Below are 19,106 nucleotides of genomic sequence, written 5' to 3'. Positions count from 1 at the left end.
GTCACATAAATATTCAAATGTTTTGCAAACTGATGGCCTCATAGGCAGAAACTGGCACTTTTGAAAATATGCCTTGGCCATTTTAAATTTGGCTTTGACCCCTTTTAGATGATGCTAGAGATCTAATTCCTCACAGCCCTTCCCCTTCCTCATTGTCTTATAGCTCTGCTCCACCTGCTGGAGTCACTTTTCTGACTCCTGATATAATCCATGCTTGTGAAACCTTAGAAATGTTTGGGTTTTTTTTTTTTTTTTAAGATTTTGTTTATTTATTTAGTCAGAGAGGGAGAAAGAGTGCAAGCACAAGCAGGCAAAGTGGCAGGTAGAGGCAGAGAGAGAAGCAGACTCCCTGCTGAGCAAGGATTTTTTCCCCATGCGGGACTCCATCCCAGGACCCTGGGACCTGAGCTGAAGGCAGTGGCTTAACCGACTGAGCCACCCAGGTGTCCCGAAATAGTTTATTTTTGCCCTTAGCATCACAAATTAGAAAAACAAACAAACAAACAAAAAAACGAAAAACCTTAGTGTGGCCTTGTATTGTTTCATGGATAAACTTTTAAAATGGGCATGGCTCTACAAGCACACAGGTTCAGGGTTCATGAAGGTCGTAAAATGAATGAAAGAGCCAGCATCGGAGAGGGAAGCTGGATGACCTGCTCTGTCCCTTCCAAAGCAGTTCTACTGTATTGCTGCCGGCGATACAGGTACCGGCAACTCTACAGATGGACGTCTGCGAAGTTCAGCCACACAGAGAGAGAATGCAAAAAGACAGTGGGGCTGCAGACAGAGGAAGCACAAGAAGGACTGGGCCTGAGTAGGCAGCAGGTTCAAGGCAAGAATAACTTGTTCTTCTCCAGAGTGAGGCAAAAACAAATTCTTTGGGTAATAATGAACTTTGTTTTATTGATGAACATTTATGAGTGTTAGGAGACAGAGTGTGTGGGCTGTCACCGGGGTAACGAGTGGGCAGTAGTTCAGCAGTCTGGTAAATTTATGGTAAAATTTAGAGAGGATTCATCAGTACGCTTTAGTCTCCTCCATTCAGAGCAACATCGGGGGAGGCTGGGATGGTGAGCTCCACCGAGGGTCAAGGAGGGGAGGGTTGGGGGCAGCTGAAGAATCCAGCCTGAACCATCACCAGTTCATCAGGAAAGGGGAAATGAAGAGTGAACGGAAAGAAAATATGGGAAAAGTAAAGTAGGACATGACGAAAAAAAAATTAAGGCTATTTTTAGACACACAAGTACAATGTACGTAATAAGAATCTCTGCATGACAATGACCAGATACTCTTGAGACATGTTTGAGAATAAATCTCCAGTCTTTTGTAACCCTGACCCGTACTTACGCAGGAAAGCACAGCTTCTTGAGGCTGTCATCTGATGTCTCAACCAACTAACCATTGGTTGATGGGTATGTAAAAGGAAAAGTCATTTATTAAATATGCTCAGCAAATTTCTCATTAAGAAATATAATTAGCTAATTATATCAGATTAGTACAGCATAGGAAGCCAGATTTGTAAGATCCTGAGTAAGGAGTTACTAAATTATAATCTATTCTATCAGGAATTTCTGTGGAAAGAATTAAGACATGTTATAATTAAATATGTTCCTAAATTTTCATTGATCAACAAAGAGAAGGCTGCTGCATTAGCAATATGTTCAAATGAACCAACTCTTCTGGTTTGTCAGTCTTCTAGAAGAGCCATAATCGAATGGTCTGCCTATGACTCATTCACAGTTTGTCATTTATTTTATATTTTAAAGATTTATTGATTGATTTATTTTAGATGGGGAAAGGCAGGGGAGAGGGAGAGAGAAACTGAGGCAGACATGGGTCTCAATCTCATGACCCCAAGATCATGACCTGAGCAGAAACCAAGAGACGTTTAACCAACTGAGGCACCCAGGTTCCCCACAATTTCCCATTTATTTTAATTTTGTAATGAGTTAATGTTTTATTTTTTCAAGATTTTGTTTACTTATTTGGCACAAAAAGAGAAAGAGAGCAAGAGAAAAAACAACAAGCAACAGGAGTGGGAGAGGGAAAGTGCCTTCCCTCAGAACAGTAGCCCAGTGAGGGGCTTGATCCCAGGATCCTGAGATAATGACCTTAGCCAAAGGCAGAAGCTTAATGACTGAGCCACCCAGGTGCCCCATGAGTTAATGTTTTAAAGTTAGAACTCCAACATATGTCAGGGACTCTTGCAAAGTATTTCCCTAAGATTAATCTAGTTAATGCTAATAAATGGTTGGTGTTTGAAAAATAATAGTTTTTCATCAACCTGTGGGCCTCATGATTCACAATTTTGTGTTGACATATTGACTTTTACATCTTAGTGGAACTACAAATGCCAGTAAATGTGGCTGCTGAAATGCATGGAAGATTCTGTTGGCATCCTTGGAAAGAATTATAAAACAAACAAACAAAAATGACAAAGTCAGAAGTGACAGGAAGATCTTAAAAAGTGGATCATTTGAAACAGGTGACTTTCATATTATTTTCTCTCTCTTCACTGATAACGATGGCTTCAAAGCTCGTCTTTTCCAGGAAATAGATGCTGAGCTTTACTAACAGGGCATAGTAAGTTTCAGTGTTTTCACCACTCATTATAAACCAAGATTCTCTCACAGAAGTCCCCATTAGAATGCAAATTTGAACTTTTGTTTCCAGACCTCACATTCATGATGAAAAAGTGAAAGCTTTATTTCTCATAATGTTTATTTTATTCACATCTCAGGGAACATATTGGTCTTTAAGTCTGTCTACCACTCGTTGACAAATTGTAGTGGATGAGACCCTGCTAACTGATAGATAATTCTATCAGTAGAAGGGAATGGGAGTTGAAGATCAACTCTCTTTCTTCTCTGCAGCCTCTATTTAACTAACTATTACCTATTAAATACTTTTGTGGCCTGCAGCAACATTCAGGCTGAGGCAACATTTTTCCCAGATAGCTCCCACCAATGTCTGAGTATTAGAATGGGGCCATCTCCACCCAACACAGGATTCCTCTAATGGTCAATCTTTTTATTCCAGGGCTTCACCATTGGTAAGTGAAGGTCTTCTCAGAGCTATGCTGTACTTGAGTCTCTTCCTCCCCAGTCCTCCTCCAACTGCTCCTCCCCTTCCATGGATCAGAGCCTCAGTGGTGTTTGAAGGTGCTCCTTGACTACTTCCGCCCTGTCTACTTTACTTTCACTTGATTTTTCCCTAATAAATCTCTTACACATCCAATTCTGTCTTAGCATCTGCCTAGCGTCTTAGAAGATCAAAACTTACTAATGAATTCAGAATGGTGGTTTTAATTAGCAATAACTATAAAATTTTTAAAAATCAAAAGAATAAGAAATTGTGTTTACAGACATTGAGATTTCTGACTTATAAACAAACAGCCTTCTACAAATGATGCAAACCAATTTTTAATTTCTGTTTGATCCAGGAGCCATCAAAAAAGTGAAATCTTGTCATTTGCAACAACGTGGATCGGACTAGAAGGTATTATGCGAAGCAAAATAAGTCAATCAGAGAAAGACAATTATCATAGGTTCTCAATTATATGTGGAATTTAAGAAACAAAGCAGAGGATCATAGGTGAAAAGAGGAAAAAATGAAACCAGACGAAACCAGAGAGGGAGACAAACCATAAGAAACAATCTCAGGAAACAAACTGAGGGTTCCTGGAGTGGAGGGGGGTAGGGAATGGGGTGGCTGGTGATGGACATTGGGGAGGGCATGTGTTATGTTGAGCATTGCGTGTTGTGTAAGACTGATGAATCACAGACCTGCACCCCTGAAAAAAAGTATAAATTATATGTTAATAATTTAAAAAAATAAAATCTATTTCATATAAAAATTTTCTATTTGATCCAGTTGTCCCATGTAAACACAACCAATGATATAAGGGATTAATATTTCTATCCAAAAAATTCATGAATAGAATAAGTGAGTCTTCAAAATTTTACTTATTTTGCATACTAAACTACATTTATCTCTCTCCTTTACTCACTTCTACATTAGATCCAGATTCTTTTTGAAATAAATTTATTAAAAACCCAATGAATCTGGATTTGCTAAAGTCTCTCAGAATAAAGTCACCTAAATAAAGGCTCTGTGACAATTTGAAAACGTTCTAAACTGTAGAATTCAAATGATATAGAGAATTTAAGGATTTCAGTAAGCAGAGAATGCTAAAAAAATCTTTGTACCCATATTCTGCATTTATGTTCCAAATATTTACCAAGTCAGCAGCCAAATGAAAATGATTTTTACATAAACTGTGAATTGAAAAATTTCAAGTAACAAGGGAACTGCATTTAAATTTATTTCATTTAAAAATAGTTATGATTTTTACAAAATTTATCATCTTATTTTATTTATTTTTTAAATTAACATATAGTGTATTGTCTGTTTCAGGGCTACAGGTCTGCGAATCATCAGGCTTACACAATTCACAGCACTCACCAGAGCACATATTCTCCCCAAGTCCATAACCCAGCCACCATATCCCTCCCTCCAACTTTGTTTCCTGAGATTAAGAGTCTCTTATGGTTTTTCTCCTTCCTGGTCCCATCTTGCTTCATTTTTCCCTTCCTTCCCCCTATGACCCCCCACCCTGCCTCTCAAATTCCTCACGTCAGAGAGATTATATGATAATTGTCTACCTCTGATTGACTTATTTGGCTTAGTATAATGCACGTCGTTGCAAATGGCAAGATTTTGGTTTTTTGATAGCTGCATATTCCATTGTGTGTGTGTGTGTGCACTGCATCTTCTTTATTCATTCATCTGTTAATGGAGATCTAGGTTCTTTCCATAGTTTGGCTATTGTGGACATTGCTGCTACAAACATTTCGGTGCACATGCCCCTTCCAATCACTACATTTGTATCTTTACGGTGAATACCCAATAGTGCAATTGCCTGGTCATAGGGTAGTTCTATTTTCAACTTTTTGAGGAACCTCCATACTGTTTTCCAGAGCGGCTGCATCAGCTTACATTCTCACCAACAGTGTAGAAATGTTCCCCTTTTTCCACATCCTTGCCAAGACCTGTCATTTCCTGACTGGCTAATTTTAGCCATTCTGACTGATCTTATAATTTTAAAGGAAACAATAGGACATATCCTTTGAAAATGGCTGATTTTAAATCAATGGATTTTCCAAAAATTAAACATGATGTCTTTTATTTACCTCTAACATCACTACTCTAAGAACTATCCAATTCAAATCTAAAATCATGCTTAATTTCATGATTTGGGTACAAAAAACCCCATTAAAAAGTCAACACATAAAGTCAATCCATTTGATCATATGAAAGGAAGGTACAGCTGATTATCTGCACTTCTTAAAGTCATTTTTGGAACACTTTGGAACATTTTTGGGAAGTCATTTTGGAACATTTTTGGAACAAAGTCATTTTAGAACACAGTGTACTGTTAATCATTAAACCTGGGTAAGAGGTTCTATCACTGATTCAGTGCTGCTGGTAATGTCACCACTGTTATTTATGCAAGATTCCATCTTGTTACTCTGCTACCAACTTTCTCCCCTTCTAAATCTCACCTAATTCTTTACTTATTTCTTCGATTTGCCAGCTCTCCTTTCTCCCGTGTATCTGCTCATTTGTTTCCCTCACTGTTTATCTACCTCCTTTTTGATCCAAAGATTAAATAGATTCTTTTTTTAAAAATTTTTTTCAGTGTTCCAAGATTCATTGTTTATGCACCGCACCCAGTGCTCCATGAAATACATGCCCTTCTTAATACCCACCACCAGGCTCACCCAACCCCCCACCCCCTCCCTTCCAAAACCCTCAGTTTGTTTCTCAGAATCCACAGTCTCTCATGGTTCATCTCCCCCTCTGATTTCCCCCAATTCACTTCTCCATTCCAACTCCCAGTGTCTTCTCTTTTTCTTTATGCTCCACAAATAAGCAAAGCCATATGATAATTGACTCTCTCTGCTTGACTTATTTCACGCAGCATAATCTCTTCCAGTCCCATCCATGTTGATACAAAAGTTGGGTATTCATCCTTTCTGATGGAGGCATAATACTCCATAGTGTATATGGACCACATCTTCCTTATGCATTTGTCTGTTGAAGGGCATCTTGGCTCTTTCCACAATTTGGCAACTGTGGCCATTGCTGCCATGAACACTGGGGTACAGATGGTCCTTCTTTTCACTACATTTTTATCTTTGTGGTAAATACCCAGTAGTGCAGTTGCAGGGTCATAGGGTAGCTCTATTTTTAACTTCTTAAGGAATCTCCACACTGTTTTCCAAAGTGGCTGCACCAACTTGCATTCCCACCAATGGTGTAAGAGAGTTCCTCTTTCTCCACCATCTCTCCAACAAAGACAAAGGGGCTGATATCCAAGATCTATAAAGAACTCCTCAAACTCAACACACAAAAACAGATGATCACATCAAAAAATGTGCAGAAGACATGAACAGACACTTCTCCTAAGAGGACATACAAATGGCTAACAGACTTATGAAAAAATGTTCATCATCATTAGCCATCAGGGAGATTCAAATCAAAACTACACTGAGATACCACCTTACACCAGTTAGAATGGCCAAAATCAACAAGAGATCAAATAGATTCTTAAGGCCAATATCTACTTCTCAATCTTCTCCTCCCTCTGTCAATCCAACTATAAATCAACACAACTTCTTTTCTATCTTCAGGGAATTCTCTCAAATGCTCCCTTTGGAGCTTTCCTCCAACTTTCTAGATTTCCTTCTGCACAAGCACCCTGAAATATATCCCTTATTCTGCTGCCATGTTCTAGATCTTAGCCATCATTCATAACAGTTTGAGGACATGTCAAGAACATCACATCCTAAAAGGATCTAATGAGCAAGTTTACTACAACCAAAGATATTTTAATGACTTCAAACAGAAATAGGTCTTTAATTTGATTTTTTTCTAAGAACAAAATATTTAAATGTCTCTTCTGCCTATACCTAACTACTGTGTAAGCTAACTCATTGTTTTCTGGATCAGCTTCATTGGTAGAAGGAGAGCAAAGTTATAATCATAATGAACTCAGGTGTTTACACTCAAAGCCTCCACTTGGGGCACAGCTAAACCTGGGAAGCCTCTCTCTGGTCCTGGATTGTGTTCCTATTGCAGCAGGAAAGAAAAGGAAAAATATGGGGAGGAGGAGTTCCTTAAGTAGAACAAGTCAAACCTCAAAATAATCTGTTCCTCTCATTTTCAAAATTGCAGAGGCAGTTTTGTATTCTACCCTGAAATATTCCATGGATACACAAAGCCATATTCTGAATCTCAGAGCTCTTTGTTCATTCATTGATTCGTGTACTTTTTTAATGCTTACTAGATAGCAAAAGCTGTGCTAGCCCTTGTTCTAATCTCAAGGAGTGACTGCTAAAATACATTTAGTTCTATCTTCTTGAGTCATCAGTCATAATACTTTTCAGTATAGTATCTATATCTAGCCTATTGTTAGGATCAAGTGAGTTCCCTGGAATGTTAACTAATTAGCCCAGATGGATCTTAAGTAGATAAAGTCCAAGAGGACTGAGAACCCATTCCTATCACCTGGAACATGGAGACTCCTTCTAAATTAGAGTAGATAAAATTCTAGGTCCTGCTCCCACACCAGTTGCTATAAAAATTGAGGCCAAATATGTAACATTCTGCTGAAATTTCAGGCCAAGATGATATAAATCAAACAACACAGACATATTATCACTACTCTTCCTTGCACTGGCATGAGATATATCTTCTCACTGGCCAGAAATCCAGACTAGGTTTAGTCATCACACCTGCTGCTCTCAGTGCACATCTAGAGAAACAAAATAAAACAAAACAAAACACCACATTCAGCCAAGGCACCATCTTGCCATCTTAATCATCCTTTTTGTTTGGTTCTCACACTTTCATACGAATTCTTCTTTCCTTCCACTATCTTCAACAGATTACTTCTCTTTAAGTTCACAAAGCCTTGGGTTTCCTCAGTCAACTTGCTATTTTGCTTTTTCTGTCTAAGGAGAATATCAGTCAACTTCTTAATTAAATGAGACAAGGTAGGCAAAGGTCTTTATTAAATATAAAGGAAAAACAAGGTGTAAACTATTGCTTCTATCAGAGATGACTGATCCTGGAGTTACTTAAGAAAGGCAAAGACCCCCTTCCTATGTGTCTCTAATTCAGTGTGTGACTTTGCCAGCTCTGACAGTGGCTATTCGATGGCTTCTCAGCCACGGTAAAATGAACCACTTAGTATTAGCTTATCACATACTTTTTAAAAAAACTTAAAAAAAACATATTGGTTTAATTCACAAGCTGTGTATGAAAACATTCTGATTGTGAAAATATAGACAAAACCAAATCTCCTCAGCTTTTACCAGTGTCCCTCCCTTTTCATTACCTGCTACAGAAAAACTGCCATTGGCAATTTGACTCAGATCTTCTCAGCTCATTTTCTATATGTTTAGATACGTATATGTATACACAAGAGATAGAGTTTTGTCTTGTAAAATTTTGTTTTGTCTTGATTATAAAAATGGGGCCATACTCTTCATTTAGTTTAGCAATATTTTTAAGTTATTAGGTCTTGAAACTATTTTTCCATTTTCAAATAGATCATTCTCACTCTTTTAACTGCTACATAGTTATTTTATATGAATATACAATCATCATAAAATACATCATACAATCATCCCCTTAGGTGCTCAGTAGTTTTCACTTGTCCCAATAATGCTGGGGAATATTTTTACAACTATAATTATTTTTCTAGTGTAGATAATTATTTTAATAAAAACTGCCAACTTTCTTTAAGGGTACTTGACTAATATGCATATCCTTTATCTTTCCATATCATTGTATAACACTTACATAATCTCCAATTTTTTGTTTGTTTCTTTTTAAATGTGTGTTAACAAATATTTCCTCCTGGTCCATTTCTTGGCCATTAACTTTGTTACGGTTCAGGAACTTTGTAATTTGTACAGTTAAATTATGAATATTTTTCTTTATGACATTTGCATTTTGTACCTTGATTAGTAGGCTTTGCCCTTTCTAGATATATAAATGTATCTCCTCATGTTTTCTCCTAAATTTTTAACAGTTTTGAATTTTTTTTTGAATTTTTATTTAACTCTTTAATCAACCCGGAGTTCACTTTTGTGTATATTGTAATTTAATGAGTTTCCTTTTCTTCCCTAAATGAATAGCCATAGACACAAAATCATTTAATGCTTTTTCTCTCTGATGTGAAGTTCTACCTTTTTCATTTACTTAACTTCAGTGTTTATATTGTTCTTTCTGAGCTCTATTAGGTTCAGTAGCTCAATTGTTCCATTTTTGTGTAAATACCAGACTGTTTTAAACACTATAACTTAAGAATATGCTTTATTACCTGGAGATAAAGTTCCCCTTATTTTTTTTTTAAATAACTTCTTCATTATTCCTGTGTGCTTTAATATCCAGATTCACTTTATATTTAGTTTGTTGAATTCTATAACTTTCTTGCTGAAATTCTTATTTATATTACTTTGAATTTATAACTACTTATCACATTTTTATGATATATAATTCTTTAAATACAGTAAAAAGCAACAATCTAGAAATGCTTTTTCAAGGAAAGAAAAAATTTTTTGCCGTCTTGAAAACCAGATAGTATAGTTTTGATTTAACATATGAAGCCATGAGGAATCTTAATGAATGGAAGGATCAGAATAAAGACTTGCAGTTAAAAAGATTTTTCTAATTGCTTCAGAAATTTCCTAAAAGCAAAGGTTAGGTTAGGATTAGGGGTGTGAAAGAAATAGTCTCACGTATGGTTAAATAGTTAAATGATGATGGGAATCTGGCAATAAGAGAGTGAGAACCTGGCTAGGGTAGCGCCAAGGCTTATGGAACTTCCAGAAAGGACAAATGTGAACTACTTCCCAGGAAGAGATGGGCTATAACCACACCCTTATTTGATGATTAGGGCTCTGAGGAATGACTGTGAATTTTCTTGGCTTTATCCTGGGCTCTCCACTCAGGACAGAAGGGTCTTCAAGACCAGGAAACCTTATTCCTATGCTTTCCATCATTTGTGTATCTTTGAATGCCTGGAACTTTGCAGGATTACAGTCCTTTTTTTTTTTTTTTTTTTTTTTAAGATAGAGAGCACATAAGCAGAGGGAGGAGCAGAGGAAAAGGGAGAGAGAGAATCTAAAGCAGACTCCACGCACAACACAGACCCCCACATGGGGCTCGATCTCACGACCCTGAGATCATGACCTAAACTGAGGTCAAGAGTCAGACACATAATGAACTAAGCCACTCAAGTGCCCCCAGTCCAATATTTTCTGCTTGTCACTTTGAGCTGTTGCCTGGGGTTTTATGTATGGTTAATCTTTTGACTGACTTTAATATATTTACCAAACAGCTTGATTAATTTAAAAAATAAAACCAGTCTGTATAGTCCCTACCACTGTATTAAAGTCACAGAAACATCTGAGGCACCTGGGTGGCTCAGTGGGTTAAAGCCTCTGCCTTCGGCTCTGGTCATGATCCCAGGGTCCTGGGATCGAACCCCGCATCCAGCTCTCTGCTCAGTGGGGAGCCTGCTTCACCCTCTCTCTCTGCCTGCCTCTTTGCCTGCTTGTGATTTCTGTCTGTCAAATGAGTAAATTAAAAAAAAAGAAGAAGAATCTTTAAAGTCACAAAAACATCAAAAATAAATCTGTAAATTTTATTTCACAGAATAATTGGAATCTTCCAGGGTTATACTAGAATCTTAAGAACACTTATTTCCTAAATGATGCTTATGATTATTTTCAACATCATCGTAGCTCTTAGCTTTTCTTGAGGAGTAAACATGACCCAGGCTGTTTATTAAGTGCTGTGTACCCATTATCTTTGTTAATCCACTCTTTCAAGGAATATCTTCCCAGGAGATAGATACTAGTAATATTCCCGCTTTATAGATAAAGAAACTGAGATAAACAAAAATTAAATGTCCTGTTCAAGGGCAGGCCTACTGCTAAGTGAGCATGTTGAGCACATCCAAGTCTTGAGGCTAAACTTCAATGATTATCCTAAATGGCTTAACCACCAGCATCCTTGCGTAGACACAAAGATCTTTAAGAAGTTGCTACTTACCATTCGCCTTTTTTTGGTTACTTATTTGAGAACGTATTTTCTTTTCCAAGTCATATATTTCTATGTATTGAGGTCACATATTGGTGTTCAGAGCTTTTATTTAAATGAAAGAGAAAGTGAGTCATCGGATTTCAGATGCTTCTTTGACTTGAGTGTTCTAATTTTGCTTGTTCTCCCTGGAACTATGCAAACATCCTGAACGTCTGTGTGACCGAAACTTCTGAAGTTAGACAGAAACATCCCTAACATCATTTCCCCTTGTTCACTATAAGGCCGGTCACTTGACGCAGCTGCAAACTCCACTCGCCGCCACCCTACGTTAGCACCTAACAGCTGGTCACCAAAGATAAAATTTATCTTTTTTCCACTGTTCTTAAACTAGCTTATTTTTCGTGCATTTGAGGTTTGAACAACAGTTGCTGAAAGCCAGTTTCTTTCCTGAATACAGGAAGATGGCGGTATCTGGAGGAACGGGACCCCCAGCGAGTGATTTCTGGTTTTGAGTTGGTGGTACTGCACGAAACATACTCCTCAAGCTCAACCTGAAAACAGTTGTGACACGTCAGACCAACCCGGGATGGTGTGACCCAGAGATGCCCCTGATGTTCAATGTACTTGATAATGACAGAACTGTCTCAGGGGTTCGGCTGCATTTATCTACCTACCTTGTGACAAAAGAACAAACTGTTTCCCAATCTGCCTTGATACTCTAACTCTAACTGTAGGCAGATCTGGAAAAAAGGGGGGGGCGGGGGTCTGGGCTTACATACAAGTTAGTTTAAGTAAGATAAAATGAAGACATTACTGCTGTTGATATTCTCACTTTCTTTTGGAGAAAATTTCTGACCGTATTGGCTTCAGGAAAAAAGCTCCCACAAACCATCTGTGCTAAGAACCCATTCAGACTCTCAGAGTGGAATTCCAAGCAGCCACGCTCCCAGGCAGAACTACTGCAGAAAAACCCTGAGGTTCTCTGTTTACAAGAGGGTGGGAAATTTGTGAAGTGTTCTGCTAATTGGATGCATGGTCCTGGTTTGATGAGCTCTCCTGTATGCTTTTTCCCTCCGGGGTTAATTGCTGCAGGAGCAGGGAGACTCTGGGGACCATCGCGCTACCCAGGCGATGTTTGCTTCCCAAGGCATTGATCCCACAGGTAAGGACGGACTTATTTCCCTCATTCGGAGGGTAGCCTTCCTTTGGATCGGCCTCCAAGAGTCTTTCTAAAGATGCAAAGCAGAAGGGCTGTAAGTTCAGCAAGTGGAATGAAAAATTAGCAACAACTCCTTCCATAAATTTTTGCACCCACTTGAGATATTTTCCTCCTTTCAACAGAGAGAGAGAGAGAGAGATTTTAAAGCCATATTGGAAACATGGTTTGTGAAAATTTGAAGTAAATACCATGCTAACATTGGAAGCAAATTGGGGCCAGAGACAAATCTAAGTAAGTGGACCATTTGTTGTGGAAGAATATGCCTTCTCCTGAGTACACATGAAAGAGTGCTCACGTTCAAAATCATAATGGGATGAAACAGATGACAAATACTGATTCCTCACAAGTCAAGTTCAAAAGCATATTAGTAGCTGTCTATTAAGAGCTGAATTCCACCACATCATATGCTCTAAGTGGTCCTGAATACAATTACTAGGAGAGGCTAAAATCCTTACATAGGATGAAAAACAAAATGCATAATTTTTTTAAAAGATTTTATTTATTTATTTGACAGAGAAATCACAAGTAAGCAGAGAGGCAGGCAGAGAGAGAGAGAGAGAGGAGGAAGCAGGCTCCCTGCAGAGCAAAGAGCCCTATGTGGGGCTCGATCCCAGGACCCTGAGATCATGACCTGAGCCGAAGGCAGAGGCTTTAACCTACTGAGCCACCCAGGCACCCCAGAAATGCATAATTCTCAATTATAATTCATTTTTCAGCTAACAGAGTCCTACACCTGAAAGTTGATTTATATTAATTCATTATTCAGGAATGTGTGGTTTTCATATTTCCAATCAGCCCCACCAGAACAAAACCATTTTGAAAATACAAAACACAAAACACAAACCAGGGACTCAAGCCCCAGTTTAGCCCTCTATGGTCTCCCATAATGTATGCAAGTTTTCTCATTTTCCTCCTGTGACTGTGAGATAAGATGTCTCCATTTCTTGCTTTTTTGCATCTTCTTTCAGGTAGGACGATAAAACTTCTCAGAATCAACTTTTTCATTTTCTTTTTTTTTTTTTTTTAGGTCTATTGTCAGTGTTTAAAATGGTGACATTATTATAAAGATCTGGGATCATTATTTTTTGTTACAGAATAAAACATGGCAGTAGTAAAGAAAAAAAAAAGCAGAATAAAGGTTGTTTTCCCCTTTAGTGTTTTGTGACCTGGTAGCTAGGCCTTCTTGACTACTTATTTTTAATTTCTAAGTACAAATGTTAGAAGGCACATTTCCATTTCTTCAGGAAGTTGGCAGTCTCCTAGGCCAAGCCTGCTCCTGCAACCTGCTCTTAGGAAGCTGGGGAAGCTTGTATTCTCCAAGGACAACCCCAACATTATCTCCCAGTGCAAGTGCTCCTCAAGGACCTTGAGCGCCCCCTTCAATCCTGAGCATGGGCAGGCTGGTGACATACTTGTAAACACTAGAAGGAAACAGAATTGATTCTGTGTGACTTCCCAACCCATGTCACCTGGTGAGCTGGAATATTCATGCCAGAGCCCTGAGCTGCTCTTTAAGCAGCCAACTGCCCCAGGGCAGTCATGCTATGAGGAAGCCCAATGTAACCCACATGGGAAGACCACCTAGCCTGTCCTGGGATGACACAAAGACAACTGGTGGCTCCAGTCCCTCCTTGTCCTGTCCTCCACACCTGCATGAGCACACAGAGACAGAAATACTCAGCCAAGTCCTTCTTAAACTTGGTCCACAAAAGTCAGTCATAGAGATGAAAAATATTTCTGTTGTAAGCTACCAAGTTTTGGGGTGATTTGTTACATAGAAAGAATAACTAAAACAGGGACTGCGAAGAAAGTAAAATTACAAGTCAAAGTAGTACTTCGGCTTCAGAAATTCATCAACAGGATTTCTGGAGCAGGTCTATGAATCTAGCCACTCTGTCTGGTAAGTTCCACCATTTCTCATTAATATGTTGAAAACTCTGGATCCCTGCTGGCACAGAGATTGAAATATTTGAATCACAAACCTTGTTTTTTTTTTGTCTGTGACAAACTATCCCAATTGAAATTGCAAAGGAATCAAACCCAAAAAGAAAGTGGTTATATGACAAGTAGGTTAGAGTCACTTTGAATCAACCAACATTGTTTTTGAGTACTTTTCTCTTGTCTAGTTCTCTCCCCAATTTTTTTCTTTTACTTTCTTTCTTTCTTTGTTGTTTTTTTTGGGGGGGGAGGGGCAGAAGGAGAGGAATAGAGAGAATCTTAAGCAGCCTCCACCCCAGCACAGAGCCTGATTTCACGACCCTGAGATCATGACCTGAGCCAAATTCAAGAGTCAAATGCTTAACAGACTGAACCATCTCTTCACCATTTTCAAAGTGGTAAATAACAGAATGACGTCCTACTACGTTTCCAAGATTTGATGCTTCTCCATGGGAAGGAGAGCTATGATTAAGAGATAAATAGTCTAGGAGGTGACAGTTTAATCATCCTCCCCTAAAGAGTTGTGTTTCTCATTTGGATGTAGTCATTGGTGTTCCCAATTAGGCTGCTTTGTAAACAGAATTGTTCTTTCCATTTGTCTTATACTGGTGGTGCCTGCTTTGTCTCATAAGCAGTGAAGAGAGAGGAGCCCTTTCTTCTCCAGTACCCTGTTGCTCCCCACAACACCTACCGCAGCTCTATACCCAGGGAACACTTAGAAAATGTGATGCCTAAATGGGAGTATTTCAGAGAATTATATATTCAGCAAGAGCTATATATCCAGTCTATCAGATAATAATAAAAGCCTTGATTATCATCATAATAATAATATCTAATTTTTAATGAGTACTGACTCATTAAAGCATCACCTCATTTAATCTTCATAATATTCACTTAACTGGCTAAAAACAGCTCTGGAGTGTGTGTGTGTGTATGTGTGTGTGTGTGTGTATGTGTGTGTGTGTGTGTATGTGTGTGTTGGGACCCTCAGACCCTTGGCTATTGCTATTTGATTTTCTTTGTGGCCTCATGAAATACTGAAAGCATGGGAAGAAAATTGTTTTTTTTCTTCTAGATATGAATGGCAGCCATGGGAGGATAAGGAAAGCAGAAAATGATATAGGAATTGCTGTGATCATCAGATTCATCTAAGCTAGAGTCTGTGTCAGTCACATGGATACAAGCTAGAAAAGGGATAAAATGGCCCCTGCCTCCTGCCCCTCATAAGACTCATATGCACACACACACACACACACACACACACACTCCAGTACAGAATGTACTAATTCTTTATCATTGGTCTTGCAGGACTGGATCCTCATGATTCCTTGAGGTCAGAAATAGCAGGGAACCTTCTGTGTCCCCAGAGCATAGAACAGAAGCTGGCGTAGAGTAGGGGTTCATGAATATTTGTTGAATAAATTAAATGAATAATAACAGACATTATGGGGCACCTGGGTGGCTCAGTGGGTTAAGCCGCTGCCTTCGGCTCAGGTCATGATCTCAGGGTCCTGGGATCGAGTCCCACACCGGGCTCTCTGCTCAGCAGGGGGTCTGCTTCCCTTCCTCTCTCTCTGCCTGCCTCTCTGCCTACTTGTGATCTCTCTCTGTCAAATAAATAAATAAAATCTTAAAAAAAAAAAAACAACAGACATTATAAGAATTGAAAAGGATGAGGGAATGTTGGATGAGGGAAAGATCTTGGTGAAAGAAAAGGAGAAAAACATCTGCTTCCAGGACTGAAAAAGACAGGCTCTTGGTTGAATGCACGAGATGAAACTTTCAGTGTTTTCCGCCCCCCCGTCCCAAAGTTAACAAGATGGAGCAAAGCAGCAGACACATGATAGGACATGATGTTTCCAACCACACAGGAAGTCTCATTTTCAAAACACCTTTGGCCAGATTCATTTTCCTTCTCATGCTTATAGTATTGGTAGACATTATACATTTTTGTATAGTAACCACTTAATTTCTTTTGTTTTGCTTTGTTTTTAGTGACAAGCTCCCACTAGCATTTGTATCACGTAGGTGCCAAAAATCCAGAGACTAAAACAACATCTAATACTCTTTAGATTACTTATTCAATGCCTCTAAGATAACAGATCTGATTATTCCTTTCCTCCTTCATTTCACAAACACCTACTACATACACAGCCTATGTTAGGCACAGTCAGGAAAGCAAAGATGACTCAGATATAGACCCAGTCCTCAGAAACCAATATGGACCCCTCTCAAGCTGCACCATTTTCCGTGAACACTTGTACCATGTTTCTTTTCTGTAGAAGCAAGTGGCAGTTTACATTAAATCACTGAGTTTATTTTCACTGATCTCACCAGCTGCAGAGCGGCTTTCGTGATCTTCTTTAATGTCATGGAGAATTTCCTGTGGGTTGTGTCGTCCTGTCTCTTTCTTTCTTAACACAGAAAGTAAGAGGGGGAAAAAAAAGTGTTAGGACATCTGGTTTATGCGCCTCTGGGAAAGGACTGAATTTTTGATACCTTTTGTTCCTTTTATTGCTGTCTTTACCACCATGACATGGAATATTAATCATTTCAACAAATATCCATTACAAGGATTTTTCTTTTTCTTTTTGAAGTTCTGACTTGATAAAGACAGTTTTCCGGTCCCATCTATCAAATGCATTCACTCTTCATGTAGTCGTTCATTCAACACTTGTGTCTTGAGTTACTAATACAGGCTAATAACCCTACTCTCAAGGAGCACATGGCCTTGAAGGAAGATAGACAAGCAAACCCACAATCTAAGTACAATCAGAAATTTGATTTAATAAAAAAGAAAATAAAACCCTGAAAAAAAAAAGAAATTTGATTTAATAAAGATATGTGTAAGTCTGGGGCCAAGAGGAGTCCTAGGGGGGGCAAAGCAAAGGAGCCTAAGTCTGCTGTGAGAATCAGGGAAAGATTCCTAAGAGATTATAAGTGCTGGGCTGCGGACTGAAAAACAAGCAAGAAGCTGCAAGGCTAGAAAAGCAAGGTGTGTGTTGCGGGTCAGAGAGATATTCCAGGCAGTCAAAAAAGTTCAGAGAAATGGAAATATAACACAGATGCCATATAGTTGGAGTATAAAGTAAAAGAAATTGGAGGGGAAAATAAGAGTCTATTCATGGAAAGTCCTTGCATTTCATGAAGAGGAGCTGAGATATTTAACCCGGAGGGAATGTGAAAGCATGAGAAATTTCTGAGCAAGAGAATGACAGAATCAGATTTTGTTTTGGAAAGACAGCATCGTGAGAATTGAATTTCTGATAACGGAGGAGCAGTGTGGGGAAGCCAAAGAGAGCCAAAGAGATAAGGTAGGTAGGCTGTGGAGATAACAAATGTGGGGGATGGTGCTGTTCTTACCTAAACAGATTCAATTTTGACTCTTGATTAGTTGAAACCAGATGGTCAATATGAAATAATGAATAGAGAAAAACCGGAATCAACAAATTTAAGAAATACTTATTTAGAAGGTATTACCTTCTGAATGATGTGAGAGGTGCTGGGGGAAGAGAGATGAGTAATACGTGGTCCTCTTCTTAAGAAAACTCCAAGCCTCGGGTGCCTTTTGAGCATCTGGCTCTTGATTTTAGCACAGGTTACCATCTCAGGGCAGTGAGGTAGAGCCCTGCACTGGGCTCCACACAGAGCATGGAGCCTGCTTAGGATTCTCTCTCCTTCTCCCCCTCCTCTCCCCCCTTTCATATCCACACACTCCCCTTCTCTCTCTCTCAAAAGAAAGAAAGCTCCAAGTCTGAGAACTGAGACAAATCAAGTCAGCCTTAGCATACAATGAGATGTGAGCCCCGATGAAACGTGAAAGGCTCTGGGAACAGAGAAGCTTCAGTAAGCCAATGATAGAGGATTTACATTCTCTGATTGTCACAAACACTAACTTCCTAAAAGCTAGCATTTTTTTTTTTTTTTGAATACCTACTCCATGTCAGATTCTGTGGGTATGCTTTATGTATCCAGTCTCCATAAAGGGCAAAATACTAAAAATTATTTTTGAATTGTCTCTTTTCCCTCCAAAAGATCTTAACTACTCCAACAATATTCTAATTAATTACGTGTTGGCTTACTTGGAGTACATCCACTTCTGTTTGACTAAGCAATCGTACTTCTGCAGTTCCCAGGTCTCCCCCTTGGCTATGATTATCCAAAATACACAATTACGTCAATGAAAAAAAAAGACATTAAAGATAACCTTTTACAAAGGTATGCATTTGGACTGCTAATTACAGCACCTAATTTATTACTACTTCCACTAATGATGGATTTAGCTTTTATTTAACAAGATCTTAAGAAAACATTAACAGATTGCAAATCTTATCCCTACTTTTGTGTTCCACCTAATAGCTCAGCTGAATATTAACCACCAACTGGTGGTGTTACAGAGGAAGGGAGCCTGAGGTCACTTGGAGTAGCATGTGCGATCAATTTACCTGACATGCATCATGCTATTGGTCCTTCCACAGGCCTGGTTAATAGGGAAAACTGGATGCATTTCTCAAGGACACACCTTGGCTTCCTCTGTGTAGTGTGCTACGTGGTTGTTGGGAAGACACATGGTAATGTGGGTGCTGTATGTTTGGGTGGATGTAAATCTAGGCTCACAGACTATCTCAAAAGTCTCGAGATCCTTAGACAACAGATGTCTATGACAGCACCTTTTATCAGTGAAAAGGTATTTTTTGTCTTATAGTTTACATGCAACTTTATTCAATTCAAAGAAACAGGTTTCTATGAGCTTCCAAGGCTATATGGTCTGAGGACCATCCTCTATCTACTATCTGCGCAAGCTGTTTTCATGACATCAGTCATTTTC

The sequence above is a fragment of the Mustela putorius genome, unplaced genomic scaffold (assembly GCF_011764305.1).
Source record: "Mustela putorius furo isolate JIRA1106 unplaced genomic scaffold, ASM1176430v1.1 tig00003846_pilon_pilon_pilon, whole genome shotgun sequence".
Taxonomy (NCBI): Eukaryota; Metazoa; Chordata; class Mammalia; order Carnivora; family Mustelidae; genus Mustela; species Mustela putorius.
Note: the sequence above shows the minus strand (reverse complement) of the source record.